General features: G+C 40.0%; 1 protein-coding gene across 2 annotated transcripts in view; it reads left to right on the forward strand.

Annotated features, from left to right (window-relative positions):
- The first annotated feature begins 5,258 nt into the window (after positions 1-5,258).
- The window catches only part of LOC128653314 (leukocyte surface antigen CD53), a 111,474-nt gene continuing 96,560 nt past the window's right edge, over positions 5,259-20,172 (forward strand). For both annotated transcript variants that reach the window (XM_053706527.1, XM_053706528.1), the window contains exon 1: positions 5,259-5,336. The gene's annotated coding sequence lies outside the window, so the exon portion shown is untranslated. The remainder of the gene's footprint in view (positions 5,337-20,172) is intronic.

Genomic DNA, 20,172 nt, shown 5'->3' on the forward strand with positions numbered 1-20,172 from the left:
CGTCCATACGCAACTATGTGAGTATTACCAACAATCTAACTACCTGACCCCTGATCAATCAGGTTTTCACCTGAATCACTCCACTACAAATGCCTTTTCAAAAGTTTGTAATGACATTCAAATTGGCATGGAACAAGGAGACCTAACTGGAGCTATTTTCCTTGATTTTGCAAAAGCCTTTGACACAGTAGACCACGACATTCTATTGCACAAACTAAAAAACTCAGGTATTGATGATTGTCCACTAACCTGGTTTCGATAATATGTATCGGATCAATCACAATATGTCTCCATTTCTGACAGCGACTCCCTCACTCTCCCAGTCACGTGTGGTGGTCCCCAAGGTTCTATTTTCGGCCTCCTACTTTTCAAATTATTTATAAATGATCTGCCTAATGTCTGCAAATCCTCAACTGTACACATGTACGCAGATGACACAGTAATCTATGCAAGCAAATCCGATCTACCGCAACTTAAGGCTGTGCTCCAAGACCAGTTCACAGAGGTAGAAAAGAGGATCACAAAAAACAAACTCTTCCTAAATACTGACAAAACTGTCACAATGGTCCTTGGAACTGTCTAAATTATACAAATTACAAAATTCCCATCTATGCATTAAAACAAAATCATATAGCACACTGACCACAGTCCAATCTTTCAAATACTTGGGTATTTTGTTAGACCCCAATCTATCTTTGGGCCCCCACATAGAAAAACTTGCATCTAAACTTTATTCAAAACTAGGTGCCCTGTACAGAAACAAATCCTGCCTAAGCCCTACAGTAAAGGAAAAGATTGTACAGCAAATGCTGATGCAAATCATTGATTATGGGGATGTAGTATATGAACCTGCACCGCAAACTCACCTTAATAAACGTAATATATTTTAAAACTTGTTCTGCCGCTTTGTGCTACAAAGTAATTAGAGGACCCACCATTGTGACATTCTAAAAGAAGTAAACTGGCTGTTGTTGGAATCCCGACGCACACCCTCCATCTTTCCAGCCTTGTGCTTAAGGGCTTTTCTGGTAAGCTCCCACCATACCTGAGCAGAATGCTCTCCCCAGCTGCTCCCACCTCCTATAACCTCCGATCCAGTACCTGCACTTTATTCAGTCTGCCTCAGTACCTGCACTTAAAATATGAAATGACCTCCCGCGCACTTTCAAATCTTCCCTTAGCCTAAAATCCTTTAAGAGATCCCTCTCTACATATCTCAAAACAGAATGCACCTGTTATGGTGGATTATATATTTCCTACCTGTTCTATGTTTAATTTTGTAATATTGTTTATTAATATTGATTTTGTACTTTATTGTACCCTATTTTATTAATGCAATGTTTTATTCATCCAGGACATTTTTAAAAATGAGAGACATCTCAATGTATCCTTCCTGGTAAAATATTTTATAAATAAATAAATCTCAAGGGACCGCCAGAGCATCTATCAGAGCGGCCCATGGATCTCTTGACCTTGAACTGTACCGTGGAAGCTTGGCATTTTGCCGAGACGCTATCAGATCCAACTCTGGCACCCCCCATTTGAGGGTTAAGCTGGAGAACACCTCCGGATGGAGTTCCCACTCCCGGGGATGAAAAGTCTGTCTGGTCAGGAGATCCACTTCCCAGTTGTCCACTCCTGGAATGTGGATGGCAGATATACAGCAACTGGGAGCTTCCACCCACTGAACAATCCGAGCCACCTCCTTCATGGATAAGGAATTCCAAGTTCCTCCCTGGTGGTTGATGTAAGCCACTGATGTTATGTTGTCTGACTTAAACCTGATAAACTGGGCTAAGGACAGCTGAGGCCAAGCCATCAGAGCATTGAAAATCGCTCTCAACTCCAAAATGTTTATGGGGAGAGCAGACTCCTCCCGAGTCCAAAGTCCCTTTAATGAGTCCCAGGCTGGCGTACGTGGTCACAATCACCCAGGAAGTTCTCCGAAACCATGTTCCCTGAGACAGATGTTCCTGAGAAAGCCACCATGGGAGAGACTCTCTTGTTGACTGATCTAGATCTATCCTCCAAGAGAGATCCGCATGGTCCCCATTCCATTGACTAGGCATGCATAACTGCAGAGCTCTCAAATGGAATCGAGCAAAGGGAATGATGTCCATTGATGCAACCATCAGACCAATTACCTCCATACATTGAGTCACTGATGGCCGAACAGTAGACTGGAGAGAGAGGCAAGAGGAAAGAATTTTGGCTTTTCTGACCTCCGTCAGAAATATTTTCATTGATAGGGAATCTATTATGGTCCATAAGAAAACTACCCTTGTAGCTGGAACAAGGGAACTCTTTTCCAGATTCACTTTCAATTCATGGGGCCGTGTGAGATTTTGCTTGTTGAAAAGATGACGCCTGAAACAGAAAGTCGTCCAGATAATGTGACACTGCAATTCCCGAGACCGAATCACTGCCAAAAGAGCCCCCAGTACCTTTGAAAAAATTATGGGAGCTGTGGCAAGGCCAAATGTAAGAGCCACAAACTGAAGTGTTTGTCCAGAAAGACAAATCTCAGAAATTTGTGATGATCCCTGTGAAAGGGAACATGAAGGTACGCATCCTTCAGGTCTATGGTCATCATGAACTAACCCTCTTGCACTAAAGGAAGAATGGTATGGATAGTCTCCATCTTGAAGAACGGTACTCTGAGACTCAGACAAGGCATCGTACCAATACCACTTGTCACGGTGGCAATACACACTGCAGGTTGCCATTAGAAACCTTGATGAACATACATCTTCTTCAAATAAGCCTCAAGCTATTTGTTCATTGGATCCTTAAAGGAGCAACTATCCTCAATAGGAATTCTCTTAGCCAGAGTAGAAATGGCCCCTTTTACCTTAGGCACCATTTGCCATGACTCTTTAATGGAGTCAGCGACGGGAAACATCTTTTTAAAGACAGGAGACAGGGAAAAAGGAATCCCTAGCTTCTCCCATTCCTGTGCTATTTTCTCTGTAGCACGGTCTGGCACAGGAAACACCTACACAGAGGAAGGAACATCAAAGTATTTATTAAGTTTACTAGACTTTTTACGGTTGACAGCAACAGGATTATCAGAGTCGTCCAACGGAGCTAAAACCTCCTTCAACAGTACACGGAGGTGTTCAAGCTTAAATCTGAAGAATATAACTTCAGCATCAGAAGAAGGCATTATACTGTCTGAATCTGAGACTTCACCCTCAGAAGCTACTGAAGTATCCTCCTCATAAGGATCATGAGGAAGGGCAACATGGATATCAGAAGCTGGAGCAGAAACCTTACTTTCTGAATCTTTAATTTTAATCTTGCTTTTCCCCTGTAGCATGGCAAGGGCAGCTAATGCTGCAGATACCACAGAGGATACCTGGGCAGCAATTTCTGCTTGCAAATTAATTCCTCCAGGAGATTGAGAGGAACCGCAGGGTACTGCATGTGATACTATTAAGGCTTGGGACGGTTGAAGATAAAACTGTGGCAAAGCCTGAACAGCATCGTCCTGGGAGACATTTGGCTCAGAAAGTTTATATTTATGTCTTAAAGTTCTCTCTTTACATGAGGAACAAAATTGCAAGGGTGGCCCAATTTGGCTTTCTAAACACAGCAGGCATCTATCCATAGGAGAAGGATCCTGTTCCATTATTTTTTGCCAAAAAAGGACCAAAAAATAAATAAGTTTTTATTAAGGTACTGTCCCTTTAAAAATAAAAAATGCAGTATAGACTTAACTTAAAAGACTAAATTGCATCTACACCAAAATTTAGGAGACTTGTCTCCTAAACACATCTCTACACCTCAGCCTGTGACTGAGGTGCCTACCTGCCCCCATGTAGCGATCAAGAGACAAGTTAGGTCGGATGTCAGAGAAAAGTCGCAACCGCTCCGAACGCTTGTCCCACAGAAGTTTTCAGGATCGGAACGAAGCAGTTACGTGACCTGCCTTTGAAGCTGTACTTCAAAGGCGGAAGAGGACCACAACAAAAATGAATGTATATAATGGCAAAAACAAAACCATCTTAAAAAATCGCATCTGTGATCCTCAAAGTGCCCAACACATCCTATTAGTTCCAAAACTAAATGACATGTGTCCAGCCCTAGTTGTGCATAAAATACTATGAGCCAATAATAAAGGTGTTAACTCCTTCATGCCACAAAGGAATTTAACCCCTGTCTCCAAATCACATATACAGTATGCCTACCCAGTGCCGTAAAACAAACCTGACACAGGATTCTAGTCCCCAAAATACTGCAGTCTTAAAATTAACCCCCTCAGTGTCAGCCTCCTAGCCGGAGAAAACAAAAGGCACTTACCTGCACATCTAGCTGTCCAGCAGGAGGAAAGCTCACATGGTATGAAAGGAAGCCACTCCTTATAGAGGCCTGTGGAAACAGAAAAGAACAGAGTAAACCTACTCTGGCTTTCTATACAAGGGCAGCAACATGTTAGGAAAACGCAGTGAGGCCTACCTCACAAGTTCCTAACTGCTTTAAAGCCAACACTGCCCTACTGAAGAGACTAACGTGGAGTACGGCTAAACCCAAACTTTGAAAAAGAAAGATCAGAGCAAACTTACTCCGGCTTTCTAAACTAGATAAAAATCTTGCGTGAAGTAAAAGAAATCCAATTTCCTCAGACACTAAAACTTCACCTCCTCCATGCACAAGGCAAAGAGAATGACTGGGGTTTGGTGGGAAGGGGAGTGATACTAAACAGCTTGGCTGTGGTGCTCTTTGCCTCCTCTTGCTGGCCAGGAGAGATATTCCCAACAGTAAATGATGACGCCGTGGACTCACCATATCTTAGGAAAGAAAAGGATTTTAGTGAATCTACCTCCCTGTGTGGTCTTCTCCCAGCAAGGAGCCTCGGGCAGCTTTCATTTTGCATATTAATATATTATAATAATATTATTTATAAAATAATTTCATCACATTTCTTTATCAACAGCCAGGGCAAACTTGTAACAATGAGAACATCATAATTAATTTGTGCTTCTGGTAATTTGAACATGTAATAATTTCTTGCCTGTGGTTTTGAAGCACCACCCAGAAGAGCACCGCATAAACATAGCCAGCAAACGCTATTCTGAACTGTTAGATAGTATTGTACAATTTAGTCATTCTGGGTACTTTTCTGTAAAAAAATTGACTAACAAGATCATGCAGAGAAATGTTACTTAAAACAAACATACGTTTCATAGTTGGTATTTACTTCCTCTTTTAACAGGAAACTTCTCAATATCTTAAAAAGTTCACAGAACAGAACATACAGAAAACGTTAAAGAAAGAGTCAGGGGTTAGGAATCCTTCACTGAAGAAACCTGCACTGAAGATTACTATAAAAAAAGGTAGGAATGTTTTTTTCTTCTGTTAGAAAACTGAATTAATTCACATTATATTAGCATGCACAGAAAGAGAATTGTAAAAAGAGACAGAAAGAAAGAGAGAGATAGAGAGAGAGAGAGAGAGAGAGAGAGAGAGAGAGAGAGAGATAAAGAGAGAGATAAAGAGAGAGATAAAGAGAGAGAGAGAGAGAGAGAGAGAGAGAGACTATCAACAGTGTATTTGATGTAAAATGTAATTGCAGTTATTTTTTTTATATAGAGTATATTACTTCTATTATTAAATTAACTTTAGTCTTTTGGAATCCTTTGTTGAAGAGTATGCTCAGGAGCACCTATACACTACTTGGAGCTTGCTGAAAACATTGGCTGAGGGAATGACAAAAAGGGATAAATGTGCAGGCACCAACTAGCTCCCAGTATTGCATTGCTGCTCATGAGACTACCTAGGTATGCTCTTCAAACAAAAGATACCAAGAGAATGAAGCAAATTTGATAACAAAAGTAAAATGAAAAGTTGTTTAAGGGGAATTCTAGAATCCCTGGGATTTGCATACATCCTAAGAATATATTATGTTTACCCTTCAAAATGAAATTATTTAAATCAGAACAGAATGAACATTGGGTATTATCTATAGAATAACATATCAGCCATAAAATTAGTATAAGATTAATTGTTTTGCAGTAGTTATCTGATAAAGCCAATTAGGGACATATATGTAGCAGGGTTAGCCGTAATAAGTCAGCATGGTGTAATTTCAAGTTCTGAGAAATAGAAATTGCTCACGTTTCTGAGCTAAATTCCATTAAAAAGGGACAAAATAAGTAATGAAAATATATTGCAAAGTTGTTTTATTATGCAGAACTAAACTTTATGGGGCCGATTTACCAAACGGTCAATCGGCTCCAATGCAGTTGTTTCCGTGCAATCCTTCAGGCTCGCCGGAAAAAGCAGTTAAGAAGCAGCGGTCTTAACTGGTCTGCAGCCTCTGAGTCGACGAACAGCAATCAGCCTGATCAAATACGATAAGGTTGATTGACACCTTCTGCTAGTGGCCGATTGGCTGCAAATCTGCAGGGAGTGGCATTGCACAAGCAGTTCACCAGAACTGCTTGTGCAATGTTAAATGCTGACAGTGTATGCTGATCAGCGGATCATGTCTGCCGGACATATGATAAATCCGCCCCTATATGTAGAAATCTAATGGTGCTTACTCACCACTAGAGGTAATGTCCTTTAGCATACATTTGCACAGATACATACGTTAGAGAGAGTTGCAATTAGAGTCAAAGGGGACGATTTATTAAGCAGCGTATGCTGCTTATTCCGCGAGAGCCCTTCCGGCTTGCCGGGATCAGGATTTAAGAAGCAGTGGTCAACCTGTCCGCCACCTCTGAGGTGGCGGGCTGGAATCATCCCGATCAGGTACAATCGGGATGATTGACACCACCTGCTAGTGTCCGACTGGCCGCAAATGTGCAGGGGGCGGAATTGCACAAGCATTTCACAGGAAATGCTTGTGGAATGATAAATGCTGACTGCTTATGCTACAGCGAATCATGTCCATCCGCCATTGGCTACATCTACCCCAAAGTATCTAAAGCCTTGTCATTTGAGAACTATGTGTAGCTATCTCAATTATAAAAAAATATATATCACATAGACTTTAATAGTGGTTTTCTGTTACAAATGACTAGATACATTTCTCTATATGATTATTATTATTGACTCCTATGTGAGAAATTAGAAGCAAAACAGTGTATCTGGTCAAGAGATTAAACAGCTCTGAGAATGTTTTGTGAGGCAGCCACAGATAGTGAAAAGAGCAGATATTACTCAAATAATATTTATTGTGTTTGTTCTGGACACTTTAAATGGATAAGGAAGAAACATGAAGGGGCCTATTTATCAAAGGTCTGTCGGACCTTATCCGATAGTGTGGATCATGTCCGACAGACCTCGCTGAATGTGGAGAACAATACGTTCTCCGTATTCAGCATTGCACCAGCAGCTCTTGTGAACTGCTGGTGCAACGCCGCCCCGGGCATATTTGCGGCCAATCGGCCGCTAGCAGGGGGGTGTCAATCATCCCGATCGTATTTGATAGGGTTGATTTACGGCGATGTCTGTCCACCTGCTCAGAGCAGGCGGACAGGTTATGGAGCAGCGGTCTTAAGACCGCTGCTTCATAACTGGTGCAGGCTCGCCAGAAACACGGGCCCTTAAGTTCCATACGGAGCTTGATAGATAGGCCCCGGAATGTTAAAGATACTTAGTGCGTTGAAACAAATATATACTTTTTACATTAATGCTTTTGTAGATTAGAAATCATTTTAAGATATGGAGGGTGAAACCTTATTAGTTTAGTGGCAAATGCTCTCTGAGGCACCTACACCTGGCCTTTGAGAGTCCCTAAGTCTTTGCTCTGCAGTGCGAGCAGAAGTGTGCGTGACCGAGCGTGGCCGGGGGCATGTCCGAGCGTGAAGGGGGTGTGAACAAGCGCGAGGGCAGCGAGGGGGCGTGGCCGAGTGTGAAGGGGCGGGGCCAGACGGGCCGTGAAAGGCTGTGCAGTTTTAGAGCTCAAAACAGCTCAAAAGAGGGGAGAGAGGGGGTAGGGAAAAGATAAGAAAGGTGAGAGAGAGATCAAGAGGGGAGAGAGAGATCAAGAGGGGAGATAAAAAGAGCACAAGAGAGGGAGCAAAAGAGAGTGGAGGGAGAGCAAAAGAAAGGGGACAGAGATATCAAAAGAAAGGGGGGGAGAGAAAGAGAGACTGGGAGGAGAGAGAGAGAGGGGGAGGAGAGAGAGAGGGGGGTGGAGGAGAGAGAGAGAGAGAGAGAGAGAGGGGAGAGAGAGAGGGGAGGGAGAGAGAGAGGGGAGGGAGAGAGAGAGAGAGAGAGAGAGAGGGGGGGGGGGAGGGGGAGTGAGAGAGAGAGGGGAGTGAGAGAGAGAGGGGAGGGAGAGAGAGAGGGGAGGGAGAGAGAGAGGGGAGGGGAGAGAGAGAGAGGGGAGGGAGAGAGAGAGGGGAGGGGGAGAGAGAGAGAGAGAGAGAGAGAGAGAGAGGGGAGGGGGAGAGAGAGAGGGGAGGGGGAGAGAGAGAGGGGAGGGAGAGAGAGAGGGGAGGGGGAGTGAGAGAGAGAGGGGAGGGGGAGGGAGAGAGAGAGAGAGAGAGAGAGAGAGAGAGAGGGGGAGTGAGAGAGAGGAGGAAGAGATAGAGAGATGGGAGAGAGAGAGAGGGGAGGGAGAGAGAGAGGGGAGGGGAGAGAGAGAGAGGGGAGGGAGAGAGAGAGGGGAGGGGGAGAGAGAGAGAGAGGGGAGGGGGAGAGAGAGAGGGGAGGGGGAGAGAGAGAGGGGAGGGAGAGAGAGAGGGGAGGGGGAGTGAGAGAGAGAGGGGAGGGGGAGGGAGAGAGAGAGAGAGAGAGAGGGGGGGGGGAGTGAGAGAGAGGAGGAAGAGATGGGAGAGAGAGAGAGGGGAGGGAGAGAGAGAGGGGAGGGGGAGGGAGAGAGAGATAGGGGGGAGAGAGAGAGGGGGGAGATAGAGAGGGGAGAGAGGAGAGAGAGGGGAGAGAGAGAGAGGGGGAGAGAGAGAGAGGGGGAGAGAGAGAGGGGGAGAGAGAGGGGAGAAAGAGAGAGAGGGGGAGAGAGAGAGAGGGGAGAGAGAGAGAGAGAGAGAGGGGGAGAGAGAGAGATAGAGGGGAGAGAGAGAGATAGAGGGGAGAGAGAGAGATAGAGGGGAGAGAGAGAGAGATAGAGGGGAGAGAGAGAGAGATAGAGGGGAGAGAGAGGGGGAGAGAGAGAGAGAGGGGGGAGAGAGAGAGCGCAAAAGAGAGGAGGGAGAGAGAGCGCAAAAGAGAGGGGTGAGAGAGCGCAAAAGAGAGGGGGGAGAGAGAGAGCGCAAAAGAGAGGGGGGAGAGAGAGAGCGCAAAAGAGAGGGGGGAGAGAGAGAGCTCAAAAGAGAGGGGGGGAGAGAGATCTCAAAAGAGAGGGGGAGAGAGAGCAAAAGAGAGGGGCAGGGAGAGAGCGCAAGTGGTGGGACCGCTGTACCCTGCAAAAAATGGCCCGTGTGAACGGGCTTTAGGACTAGTATATTATATATGATTATATATAGGTATATACAGTAAATACACAGCATAATACTTTATTAGATATGAATATTGCATAAATATTTTTATCTACTTAACTGCAAAGGGCTCCAATGCATTTATATATATTTATATATATTTATGTGTTTATATGTATATATGTGTCTGTAATTACATATATACACATATAAATACATATGTAAACAAACATATATATATCTATATATACATATACATATTTGAACGTATATTTATGTGTCTCTATGTTAAAGTCATTGTTAGATACGATGATGACAGGTGATTGGGAACATCTTGCAATGTCACTGGTGTGAGGCAGCTGGAGGTGTCAGTTGGCTAGGAAGTAGGTATATGATGAATGATTGTTTTAGGTTTATTGTGTTTATTTTTGCCTAAAAGTGATCAGCAGCATCTTTGGCTCTAAAGCTTGATGGTGGATAATGATGTTGAGAGCAGAGGAGTGTGTTGAAGGTTAACAAGAGGCATTTGAGCATAGAGGAACAAATTAGATAGGGTAAAGGCATTAGAATATTACTGTAGTATGATTTTGAAGTGGATAAAGTCTGCCTGAGTACATGATATCCCCAGAGAAGCTCTGTAGTGTGAAAAAACATCACTGGGATGAGGATGCATTTAGACTGCTAAGGCTGAAGCTTCAAGCTTATAGAATGGTGTAGGATGGCAGGTGCAGCTGTGTCAGGATTAAATGCTGGTGATGATAGTGATCACCAAGGAAAAAGGACAGACTGTTGGAAAAGAAAAAGTGAGAAAGCCAGGAACCAAAGTAGTCAAAAACAGTGTGCCTGTTCCAAGAAGTTAGATAGATTACAACAATGCTCAGGGAGACAAGAGAGAAAAGTTGTATAATGTTAACTTCAAAGGGGCTTAGGAAGAGTGAAGAAAAGGAGGGGACGCAGAGGGAGGTATAGTGGGATTGAAAGTGAAATGCCAACACCACATCTCTTTTGGGCCTGATGATCTAAAGATGAGAGTGAGATGATCTAAAATGATCATCAGCACTGTGAGATCCCTAGTGGTGCTTTACTTCACCAAGAAATGTTCCTTATGTATGTGAAGGAGAGACAAGCCCAGTGCAATATAACACTAGTTTTACTGCATTTACACTTTGTGCTTTGTATTTTTATTACTTAGCACTTCAGATTAAGTTTTATTACATTTAACATTTGAACTTTTTATTTTGTATTTTATTTTGTATACAACAGTTTATTTAGGATTCTGATTAGGCTTTCACAATTTCTGTGTAACTTAAACAAATATTATCATACTTTGTATATTTATGTATATTTATGTGCATCTTGTACAAATTACATTGCACTTTGAATTTTTTCTATTTAAAATAAAACTGAAAACTGACAGTTTCAGTTGCCCAGAGAGCTTCATTACTTTCTATGGGCTCGATAAGCAAAGATTCTCTAGTTTGGAGAAAAATTATAGTGCAGACTTTACAGGTGCTGAACTCACTGAATTCTATAACAAAAAGGGCAAAACCTAGATGTCCCAGAGAGAAAATAAGTGCCTTCCATAGAAAGTAATGAAGCTCTCAGGGATACATCATTTCATTGGGTAAAGAGAAGGTAACTGAAGAACACCTGGGGCTGATATAAATGCTCAGTTTTTCCCAATTACAAATTAAACTGAAATGTTTTCACTACAATTTAACTTGCTTTTGCCTATAGGTTAGTATATATTACTTTTAAGTTAAACAAGTGTATTGTGAATTTTGAGCAATCTTTACCTATATGTAGCTGGTGAGAAAAATCAGAAAAATCATGTAGACCAGCTTGTTTAAAATGCTTACAGCATTTCACAAGACTTGAGAGAGAGTTTCAGACATACCCTGGGAAATGCCCGGTTCAGCCCAGGGAATTCCCCCATCTCTCACACTTTTGGAAGCTGTGTTTTTATTTTACAATAAAGAAAATACAAAGTGCAATGTGATTTGTGAAAGATACACAGAAATATACAAAGTAAAATCCTACTTTGTTAAACTAACAAAGAAAATGTTAAAATAATCAAAATTTGTGACATCAGCGCTAGAAGTAAGCTTTTATCGGTGCGTCGTGTAGCGCTCGTATTATGAGTAAAAAGGAATATGTTTTCACTTGTGTGCTAACCCGACGAGCACAAAAAGACGAAATTACAATATATATGCATATATATAATACACATTCACGTAGTCAACAGCCCACTCTCGTGCAAACCCGATCGCATATTCTCATGTGCGCTAACCAGACTTGAAAATATGTATATTTTACATTCCAAAGGTCTTTACATAGAAGAATATGTTGTATTTATTCTTAAATAAACATTTCTAAACATATCAGGTGGTTTATCATACAATATATATCTATACCTACATCTATACATTAAAATATATGTAGAGATATATACAGATATAAATATTGGAATATCAATTTATAAATACTTAGACATATTCTGCTATGTGTAGAACATTGGAATATGAAATATTTACAGTAAATACATATTTAAAACTTTTATTAAATACGAATATTGCATAAATATGCTCTTACATGTTTTCATCTACTGAACTGCAAAGAGCACCAATGTACTTATATATGTCTATATATTTTTACATATGTATTTATGTGTTTCTATATGTGTATATGTCTGTAAATACATATAAATATATAAATACATATGTATATGTATATATATAATTTTATAGATAGATAGATAGATATAGATAGATAGATAGATAGATAGATAGATAGATAGATAGATAGATAGATAGATAGATAGATAGGTGATAGATAGATAGATAGATAGATAGATAGATAGATAGATAGATAGATAGATAGAGACATATACATTTACATCCATATACATCATTAGACATCAATATGTATGTATCTCAATTTTAGAGTCATTTGTCAACCTTTTTTTTTTTCTAACACCTGAAACCTCATATCTTTGAGACCTTATAACTTTTGTGTGCACTATTTTTTATTTTTTTTAATACTTTTTATCAGATAGTGTTATAATGAGTGTAACTATTCTTTGTAATGTATTTTTTATTTGTTTTGTGAAACTTTTTTGTTTCACAAAACAGTTAACCAGAGGTCTGAGGACAGGGTAATCATTCTATTGTAAATCATGATTGCGCTCAAGTGATCATGTTTACTTTCAACTCTTAATACCAGAGGTAAGTCCGACAAGCAGAAACACCCACGATAAACCCCTTATTGTTTCCCGCAAAAGTTTGTGCTCCACTCGTAAACTGGCCCTAAATGTATTAAAATATAAAATAGATAGTGCAAAGCTTAAATGTAATAATACTGAAAGGACACTATCTGAAGTGCAAAGTAATATAAAATACAATGCACAAAGTGTAAATGTAACAAAACTCTCATATCATGCAGTGCTTTATTGCACTGGGCTTGTCTTTCCTTCAGATACAGATATGAGAGAGATACAGAGAGAGAGAGATATGAGTGCCCTTTTCCTTCGAGCATTTAGTGAGTTCAGCCTCTGTGAAGTTTGCACTACAATTTCTCTTCAAGCAGAAGCATATTTAATCTTCAGGCCCTTTGTTGCAAGACCTAGGACTGTGGCTAAAGTAAAGACCACTAAAGCTGAGTACAGTAGTAGGGAAGTTGTCAAAGGCTGATTCAGAGGTTTCAGTGATAGCAAGAAGGTTAAAAGGTTTAGAGTTGAACACGTCGTAAATGGGTGTTATGTTTTTACATAGACGGTGCAATACAGAGAGAGCAGGAGTTTTCCCAATAGAGGGGTCTCAAAAACTGGGTAAGGCGCATATTTTTGTATTCAAAGAAGGAAGCATTAGTACTAATGTATTCCAATACAGCAAAGGCAAAGTAAACATTTTATAGGCATAGTGTCCCTTTTCTAATTTCTATAAACATTCTAAAAGCTGGTCTATGCCTTCTCATTACTAGTTTTAAGTGTGTTTTCGCATAATTGCAAAAAATACAGTATATTTCTATTATACAATTTTAAACAACTTTCCACTTTACTTAATTTTTGTTACACAATTTTAAACATATTTCCAATCTACTTCTATTAACAAAATGTGCACTTTTTTTATGTTTATACTTTTTGGGGCCTATTTAAGAAGGTGCGAGCGGACATGATCCGATATTGCGGATCATGTCAGCTGCACATCGTTAAATGACGACAGCATACGCTCTCGGCATTTATCATTGCACCAGCAGTTCTTGCGAACTGCTGGTGCAATACAGCCCCCTGCAGATTCGCGGCCACTAGCAGGGGGTGTCAATTAACCCAATCATATTGGATCAGGTTAATTTCCAGCGATGTCTGTTCGCCGCCTCAGAGCAGGTGGACAGGTTATGAAGCAGTGGTCTTTAGACCTCTGCTTCATAACTTGTGTTTCTGGCGAGCCTGAAGGTTCACCAGAAATACGGGGCATCAAGCTCCATAGCTTGATAAATATGCCCCTTTGCCTCACCAGCCCCCACTGATCATGTGCAAGAATTCACAGAATATACATAAATTAATTTGTGATTGGCTGATGGCTGTCACATAAGTGGAAATAGACATAAAAAATCTACTACTCATTTGAAATTCAGAAGTGCTATTGCATTGTCTTTCTATCATGCATTTGTTGATTATGCAAATCTAATGTATTTACTGGTCCTTTAAAAAAAATGATCATTTTTAAATGTATCTAAGGTACCGACATTCACTACCTCCTTAGGCATTGAGTTCCACAATTTGACTGCTCTTACAGTGAAAAAATGTTTCCTTTCCTCCAGTTTTAAATTGTGACCTCTTGTTGCAAACAATTGCCTTGGAATAAACATGGCTTCCATCAACTCTGCATATGTATATATATATATATATATATATATATATATATATATATATATATATATATATATATATATATATATATATGTATGTATATATATATATATATATATATATAAAGTATATAGTATAAAGTATATAAAGTAATCATATCTCCTCTCAAGCACCCAAGAGATAACATCTCCATATAGTCTAAATTCGCCATCTCCCTTATTAGTTTTTTGGCCTTTCTTTGAACTTTTTCTAATTCTGTTATGTCTTGTTTTAAAATTGGTCCCCAGAAGTGCACTGCATACTCAAGGTGAGGGATTTATATAGTGACAGTCCAGGGGCGGAACAATTGCCAGTGCAAACAGTGCCACTGTACCGGGGGGCCAGGTCTGAGGGGGGCTCAGAGTCAGAGTAGCTAAATAAAGCAACTTAGAACAAAAATAAATTTAAACATTGTGCTATATTTTTTTTATTATTATGTGCGCCATTCCGCTGTGTGTTTAACAGTCAGAGGCGGACTGGGTTGGGGGGCAATTGCCCCCCCTGGACTTCTCTGATTCACTATAAAAAGGCTGCACTGCCTTAGAAGGACAGCGCGTCCGTGATTAATATCAGATATTGCAGAAATTAAAATCACCTATTTACTCTCATGCTATTTTCAGTGTATTTCTTCCTTCTCTTGAATTTATTTTTCAGTAAGAAATGTCATCTTATATGCCAGTCCATTTTATAAAACCTGTGTAGGGGTGGTTTTTAAAACTAGATTTCAATCAGGAGGGGTTAGACAGGTGCAGAGAGAAAACTGGGCCAACTCTTAAAATATCCATTGATTGCAAATAAATACATATGATACCTTGATTACATGTTATATTCGCAATTATTCCTGCTCTAAATAATAATACATTTACTATATATACATATAGTGGTATAAATAAACACAGAGATATGACAGACAACATTATTTAGAACAAAAAAAGGAACTTAGGGACATGTAAATATGTTTGCAAAAGATTTCCGACATAACACACACACATATATATATATATATATATATATATATATATATATATATATATATATATATATATATTATACATACAAGTATGTGCAAAGATATATGTACAAATTCTAGCATTAATAATCATTTATAAAAAAAAAAAGAGATAAAAGTATATCATGACACTCTAGAAATACAAATACTCATTAATGTATGTGAAAGTATCAAATAACAAATAAATATGAAAATAACTTCCTATAAGATATTGTTTGTTGAGGTATAAATATAGCTATTTCTTGGACAATAACAGAGGAAAAATAAAAGATTAGCTTCAGAGAAATGTGCTTGTTCATAAACAGTAATGAAATGGTATAAATAAAGTTGGGAAAAACCCGAATAACCGCAACATCGATGACTGTTAGTTAAAAAAAGTCCGATGCTCATCGCACCGTACTTGACACACGTGTTTTTGACGGTTAGTTTGATAAATAAGGGGATCGTATGTGGATCCGCGGCAGCGATATCTGGCAAGTGTATTGACACCAGCGAATGCACTGAGATTGACGCTTTGATAAATATGCCCCTGAGGGGGATATTTATCAAGCTGTCAACTATGTTGCACTCGCTGGTATCAATAGGGTCGCCTAACATCGGCAAACATTGCGGCCTCGGAGCTCAATACGATCTCCATATTTATAAAAAAAGCTGTCAAAAACATGCGCATCAAGTACGGGGTGATGAGCATCAGACGGTTGTTAACTAATGGTCATTGATGACTCTGCTATTCGTGTTTTTCCCAACTTTATTTATAACATGTCACTAAACGCTGCCACTATACTAAAATGTTTAACCCCTATCCCGCCGCTCTCCGACATCGCCACAACCTAAATAAATGTATTAACTCCTATCCCGCCGCTCCCCAACATCGCCAAAACCAAAACAAAAGTATTAACCCCTAAACCTCTGGCATCCCACACCACCACCCCTAACTAAACCTATTAACTCCTAAACCGTCAGTCCCCCACATCGCAAAAAAATAAATTAAGCTATTAACCCCTAAACCTAAAAACCTCCTGACTGTCATGACTGCCTAAGTTCTTTGCTTTATCCTTTGTATAGCTGTGTCTTTTCACACTTACATAATCTCCTCCCCATCAAGCTGTTTAAATTTCCCTCCTACTCATACCAAATTGCTTGATTGTTGAATCCAGCTTCTCACCCTCAAACTTCCTTGCAACCTTTGAGACAGACGCAGCTCACCTCTCTACCAAACACAGGACCGGAACCGGCAAGCGGTGACGTCACACGCCATCGCACACGCTGCAAATTCCCAGACTCTGCAGGGGAACTACTCTGTGTCCGGACACCACTCACCCATTACTTCTATAGTAACTTTAAAAAGCGCTTCCTTCACTCCTGTACCGCAGTAAGTTACCATTATTCAACATTTACTCCAGACATGTCTCAGAACCTTTAGTTAAGATGCCTTCGTATTCAAATGCGCTAATATTTACCTAACTTCGTTTTTTGTCAGTCTCAGTACCTTAAAAAGCTCAAGTGTCATTAGCTGTATTTTGCCTTTTTCTTGTACTGTTATCTGTGCTGCCAATTATGATCAGATACTATCTGTTTAACTCATTAACCTTGCAATTGCATGTTATTATTTAAGTGGGAACCAGTTTGTCAATACTGAGTGGGGCTATATGCTCTGTGGTCTCAGCCATTGTCTCACCTATCCTTATAATAAAAGTGAACTGTATCCATTGATTCTGAACCTTGCTGCCTCCCTTCACCTATACAGAATCATTGATACTTTCACAACACTTTTAAAGCTGCAGTTGTGGTCCTAAAATTCCCTCTCTCCTTTACAGGGGTGAGATTACCTTCCACAGGCTGACAATAACAATCAAGCCCTACTATGGACCCAGCAGCCTTATTAGCTCATGTAGAGAAATTAACACAAACTGTAGATAACCTCACTACAGGGTTAAATACACTACAGTTAGAAAATTCTGCTTTAAAGCAATACATCAATGATAAAATTGATACACTCACTACAAGTATTGGTTCTAGTGAACCCCAACCTAATCCTCCACAAACATTTAGTGGTATTCGTTCAGAATTTAGGGAATTCAAAAATTCATGTTCCTTATACTTCCAACTAAAACCCAAAACATATTTCAATGATCATTTGAAGGTTCTCACCACAATCTCTTATCTGCGTGGTGAACCACGTATATGGGCTAATTTGTTTTTTGAGACCAATGACCCATTGCTGTACTCATTTGATCAGTTTTTTAAAGCAATGGGACAGCTTTATGATGATCCCTACAAACAGCTGTCTGCTGAGACAGCAATGAGGTCTCTGAGACAACATAAAAGGCCTGTGGAGGACTACATCGCAGAGTTTAAGAAATGGTCCCCAGATACACAGTGGAATGACCTCTCATTACGCAATCAATTCCGCCTAGGCCTCTCAGATACTCTCAAGGATGAGCTAGCCAGACAACCCCTCCCAGATACTTTAGAACTCCTAATAGATGCAAGCATCACTTTAGATAGACGCATCAGAGAGAGACGCTCAGAAAGGTCACACTTAGAATCATCCACTAAACATACAGCTACTACATTACCCCCACCTAAAACACCTACAAAAACTTCTGAAATTCCTATGGAACTCGGTTTCATCAGAGGTCCATTAACTCAACAGGAGAAACTAAGAAGAAAAGCTTTAGATCTCTGTATGTATTGTGGAGGGATTGATCACACTGTAAAGGACTGCTCTCAATTACAGCGTAGGAAGGGTAAGATGAACACTACAAATATATGTCTATCTGCTAAACAAACACAGTCTAATCATTGCTCCCTTCCTATCTTATTACAGTGGGATCAGCAAAGACTCAACTCACAAGCAATCCTTGACTCTGGAGCGAGCCATAATTATATAGATCACCAATTCACTACTGTAAATAAAATTCCACTTGTTAAGAAATTGGTGCCTAGTGTACTTCGATTTATTGATGGTAATGAAATAACTTCAGGACCCATCTTATACCATACCATACCATTAAGGCTCACCACACATGACCAACACACAGAGTATATTACTTTTGATGTTATACCCTCACCTCTATATCCCATTATACTTGGTATCACTTGGTTTAAACAACACGATCCCACTATACAATGGTCAACTTCACAAGTTCTCTTTAATTCTCCATATTGTAAAGATTTGTGTCTCCATCAGGAACAAATTTTACTAGATGTTCCATTACAAATCCCTAAGGAATACATTACATTCGCTGATGTCTTTGATAAAAAAGAATCAGAGAATCTACCACCTCATAGGGTTTATGACTGCCCTATTGATCTCCTGCCAGGTGTTGATATACCTTACGGCCATATATTTCCCCTCTCAGAACCTGAGTTACAACACCTTAAAACTTATTTGGCTGATAACTTAAAGAAAGGCTTTATACGTCCTTCCACCTCCCCAGCTGGGGCTGGTATATTTTTTGTTAAAAATAAAGATCAGTCCCTAAGACCCATTATTGATTACAGAGAACTAAACAAGCGTACAATAAAAAACCGCTATCCTTTGCCTTTAATTCCCCAACTCCTTGATAGATTACAAGATGCTACTATATACACTAAATTGGATCTCAGAGGGGCTTACAACTTAGTACGTATCAAGGAGGGTCATGAATGGCTTACAGCATTCCGTACACGTTACGGCTTATTTGAATATACTGTGATGCCATTTGGCCTCTGTAATGCCCCGGCTACTTTTCAATACTTTATAAATGACATTTTTAAGGATTTTTTGGATTTATTTATGGTGATATATTTGGATGATATACTCATATTCTCTACCTCACGTACAGAACACATCAAACATGTTACCCTAGTATTAACACGGTTGAGAGAAAATTCTCTATATGTCAAACTAGAAAAATGCTTATTTCACTCCAAAGAAATAAAATTTCTAGGTTATATTGTATCACCCCAAGGTATCCAGATGGATAATGATAAGATATCGGTAATCCAAAATTGGCCTTCCCCAAAAAGTAAAAAGGATATACAAAGGTTCATGGGTTTCGCCAATTTCTACAGGAAGTTTATTAAAAATTTCGCTGATTTGACAAGACCATTAACTAACTTGACCAAATCTGATACACACTTTCGATGGAACGATGATTTAGAACAAATTTTCAACTTTTTAAAAAAGGCTTTCACTACGGCCCCTATCCTCCAATTCCCTAATTCTAAGTTACAGTATATCCTGGAAGTGGATGCATCTAATTATGCTTTGGGAGCAATCCTCTCACAGAGGTTGACTCCTAAGGACCCTCTACACCCTGTCGCCTTCTATTCACGAATACTTAATTCAGCTGAAATCAACTACCCAATTGGGGATAAAGAACTGTTAGCAATCAAGACTTCATTAGAACAATGGAGACACCTTCTGGAAGGGACCATTCTTCCAATCTTGATCTACACGGATCACAAAAATCTAGAATACTTACAATCTAATAGGACTCTTAGTGCACGGCAGGTCCGATGGAACCTATTCTTGGCTAGGTTTAATTATCTTATCACCTACCGTCCTGCAAACAAGAACAAGAAGGCTGATGCCCTCTCAAGACACTTGGTGGACCAAGTTCCGCATCCAAACCTCTCACCCTTAATTCCTCTTGACAGGTTCTTAGCTTTAACTGTAGAACAAAACAATCAGTTCAAATCGGCACAACAGGCTGACTCAAATAAACCATTACAGGTCTTGGATTTACACACGGATGGGTTGTATTATCACCAACAACAAATCTATGTACCCAACAGTCTCAGACCAACAGTCTTAAAAACTTTACATGACTCCCCATCTGCTGGACATATGGGCATAAAGAAAACTCAAGAATTAGTCT

Source organism: Bombina bombina, chromosome 3, assembly GCF_027579735.1.
Source record: "Bombina bombina isolate aBomBom1 chromosome 3, aBomBom1.pri, whole genome shotgun sequence".
In the NCBI taxonomy this organism is placed as follows: Eukaryota; Metazoa; Chordata; class Amphibia; order Anura; family Bombinatoridae; genus Bombina; species Bombina bombina.